The sequence below is a fragment of the Enhydra lutris genome, unplaced genomic scaffold (assembly GCF_002288905.1).
Source record: "Enhydra lutris kenyoni isolate GAN:26980312 unplaced genomic scaffold, ASM228890v2 scaffoldscaffold24, whole genome shotgun sequence".
NCBI lineage: Eukaryota > Metazoa > Chordata > Mammalia > Carnivora > Mustelidae > Enhydra > Enhydra lutris.
Window position 1 is genome coordinate 31542064 of NW_019154108.1, and position 4420 is coordinate 31546483.

Sequence of the window (4420 nt, forward strand, 5' to 3'; positions counted from 1 at the left end):
GCCTAAATGCTCCCAGAAATGGCACAGAGTTGCAGATTGGATAAAACAACAGTACCCTTCCATATGCTGTCTACAAGAGACATATTTGGAACCTTAAGATATATCCAGACTGAAAGTGAAGGGATGGAGAAGAATCTTTCATGCCAACGGACCTCAAAAGAGGGTTGCGGTAGCAATTCTCTTAACAGATAAATTAGATTTTAAGCTAAAGACTGTAGTCAGAGATAAAGGAAGGACACCATGTAATTCTTAAAGGGCCTATCCACCAAGAAGATCAAACAACTGTAAATGTTTATGCCCCCAATATGGGGGCAGCCAACTACATAGGCCAACTGTTAATCAAGATAAAGGGTCATATTGAATGAATACATTAATTCTAGGGGATCTTAACATGCCACTCTCAGTAATAGACAGATCATCCAAGCAGAAAATCAATGAAGAAACAAGAGCTTTGAATGACACACTGGAACAGATGGACCTCATAGATATATACAGAACCTTCCACCCTAAAACAACAGAATACTCATTCTTCTCGAGTGCACATGGAACCTTCTCCAGAATAGACCACATACTGGGTCACAAATCAGAGCTCAACTGATACCAAAAGAATGAGATTATCCCCTGCATATTCTCAGACCACAGTCCTTTGAAACTGGAGCTCAACCACAAGAAAAAGTTTGGAAGGAATTCAAGCACTCAGAAGCTAAAGACCACCTTGCTTAAGAATGCTTGGATCAACCAGGAAATCAAAGAAGAACTTAAACAATTCATGGAAACCAATGAGAATGAAGACACTTCGGTCAAAACCTATGGGATATGGCAAAGGCGTTCCTAAGGGGGAAACACATAGCCATCCAAGCCCCCCTCAAAATAATTGAAAAATCCAGAATACAATAGCTGTCTTTACACCTTAAAGAACTGGAGAATCAACAACAAATTAAGCCAACTCCACACACAAGAAGGGAAATAATCAAGCAGAGATCAATGAGTTAGAAAGTAGAGATACAGTAGAACACATCAATGAAACTAGAAGCTGTTTCTTTGAAAGAACCAATAAAATTGAGAAACCACCAGCCAAACTAATCCAAAAGAAAAGGGAGAGGAGCCAGATTAATAGAATTATGAATGAAAGGGGAGAGATCACAACTAACACCAAGGAAATAGAAACAATCATCAGAAATTATTATCAACATTTATATGCAAATAAATTAAGCAACCCAGAAGAAATGGATGCATACCTGGAACCTATAAACTAACAAGACTGGAAGAAATTGACAACCAGAATAGACCAATATCTAGTAACGAGATTGAAGCAGTGATTAAAAACCTCCCAATAACAAGAGCCCAGGACCTGACTTTTCCCTGGGGAATTCTACCAAACATTCCAAGAAGAAATAATACCTATTCTCCTGAAGTTGTTTCAAAAAATTGAAGCAGAAGGTAAACTTCCAGACTCTTTTTATGAAGCCAGCATTACCCTGATCCCCAAACCAGGCAAACACCCCACCACAAAGGAGAACTTCAGACCAATATCCCTGATGAATATGGATGCTAAGATTCTCAACAAGATCCTAGCTACTAGGGCCCAAGAGTACATTAAAAAGGTTATCCACCATGACCAGGTGGGATTTATCCCTGGGTTGCATGGCTGGTTCAACATTTGCAAATCAATTAATGTGATAGAACAAATCAATAAGAGAAGAGACAAGAACCACATGGTCCTCTCAATTGAAGCAGAAAAAGCATTTGACAAGATACAGCGTCCGTTCCTGATTAAAATGCTTCAAAGTATATGGATAGAAGGAGCATTCCTCAACTTCATAAAATCTATCTGTGAAAAACCCATGGCAAATATCATCCTCAATGGGAAAAAGCTGACAGCCTTCCCTTTGAGATCAGGAACACGACAAAGATGCCCACTCTCAGCACTCTTGTTCAACATAGTATTAGAAGTCCTAGCAACAGTAATCAGACAACAAAGAGAAATAAAAGGTATTCAAATTGGCAATGAAGAAGTCAAGCTCTCTCTCTTCCCAGATGACATGATACTTTATATGGATAACCTAAAAGATTACACCCCAAACTACTAGAACTCATACAGCAATTCAGTAATGTGGCAGGATACAAAAATCAATGTACAGAAATCAGTTGCTTTCTTATACACTAACAATGAAAATATAAAAAAGGAAATTAGAGAATCAATCCCATTTACTATAGTGCCAAGAACCATAAGATACCTGGGAATAAACCTAACCAAAGAGGTAAAAGATCTGTACTTGAGGAACTACAGAACACTCATGAAAGAAATTGAAGAAGACACAGAAAGATGGAAAAGTATTCTATGCTCATGGATTGGAAGAATAAACATTGTTTAAAATATCTACACTCCCTAGAGCAATCTATACTTTCAATGCCATCCCAATCAAAATTCCACCAGCACTTTTCAAGGTGCTTGAAAAAACTATCCTAAAATTTTTATGGAACTAATAGAGACCCCTAATTGCTAAGGAAATGTTGAAAAAGAAAAACAAAACTGGGGGCATAGTGTTGCCTGATTTCAAGCTTTACTACAAAGCTGTGATCCCAAGACAGCATGACACTGGCCCAAAAACAGACACATAGACCAGTGGAACAGAGTAGAGAGCCCAGATATGGACCTGCAACTCTATGGTCAACTAATCTTTTTTTTTTTTTTTAAGATTTTATTTATTTATTTGACAGACAGAGATCACTAGCAGGCAAGAGAGGCAGGCAGAGAGAGAGAGGAAGGGAAGCAGGCTCCCTGCTGAGCAGAGAGCCCAACACGGGGCTTGATCCCGGGACCTGAGACCATGACCTGAGCCGAAGGCAGAGGCTTTAACCTACTGAGCCACCCAGGCACCCCAGGTCAACTAATCTTTGACAAAGCAGGAAAAAATATCCAGTGGAAACAAGACAGTCTCTTCAATAAATGGTGCTGGGAAAATTGGACAGCTATGTATAGAAGGATGAAGCTTGACCATTCCCTTACACCACATACAAAGATAAACTCAAAATGAATAAAAGACCTCAATGTGAGGCAGGAGTCTATCAAAATCCTAGAGGAGAACATAGGCAGTAACGTCTTCAACATTGGCTACAGCAACTTCTTTCAAGATATGTCTCCAAAGACAAAGGAAACATAAGTGAAAATGAACTTTTGGGACTTCATCAAGATCAAAAGCTTCTGCACAGCAAAGGGAACAGTCAATGAGCCAAAGAGACAACCCACAGAATGGGAGAAGATATTTGCAAATGACATTACAGACAATGGGCTGATATCCAAGATCTATAAAGAACTCCTCAAACTCAACACACAGAAAATGTAATCATGTCAAAAAAAAAAAAAATGGGTAGAAGACACAAACAGACAATTCTCCAAGACCTACAATGGCTAACGGACACAAGAAAAAAATGTTCATCATCACTAGCCATTAGGGAGATTCAAATCAAAACCACATTGAGATACCACCTTATACCAGTTAGAAAGGCCAAAATCAACAAGATACTAAACAACAAGTGTTGGAGAGGATGTGGAGAAAGGGAAACCCTCTTACACTGTTGATGGGAATGCAAATTGATGCAGACACTTTGGAAAACAGTGTGGAGATTCCTTTAGAAATTAAAAATAGAGCTTCCCTATGACCCTGCAATTGCACTACTGGGTATTTACCCCAAAGATACAGATGTAGTGAAAAGAAGGGCCATCTGTACCCCAATGTTCATAGCAACAATGGCCACAGTCGCCAAACTGTGGAAAGAGCCAAGATGCCCTTCAACAGACAAATGGATAAAGAAGATATGGTCCATATATACAATGGAATATTATGCCTCCATTTGAAAGAATGAATACCCAAATTTTGTATCAACATGGTCCCAAGTGGAGGAGATTATGCTGGGTGAAACATGTCAAGCAGAGAAAGTCAATTAGCATATGGTTTCACTTACTTGTGGAGCATAAGGAATAACACAGAGTACATTGGGAGAAGGAGAGGAGAGGGAGTTGGGGGAAAACTGAGGGGGAGATGAACAATGAGAGACTGTGGACTCTGAGAAACAAACTGAGGGTTTTGGAGGGGAGGGGGTTGGGGGCTTGGAAGAGCCTGGTGGTGCATATTAAGGAGGGCACATATTGCATGGAGAATTGGGTGTGATGCATAAACAATGAATATTGGAACACTGAAAAAATAAAATAGAGCTTAAATTTTAAAAATGGGGAGAATATGTGAATAGATACTTTCCAATGATGGCACACAGGTGGTCAACAGACATAGAAAAAGTTATTCAACATCACTAATCTTCATCAGTGAAACATAAATAAAAAAACAAAATCAGCTGTCATTTCACAACTGTTGGAACCCAGTGTCCCAGAGACAGACACCAGGTGTGGTCAAGGGGACCC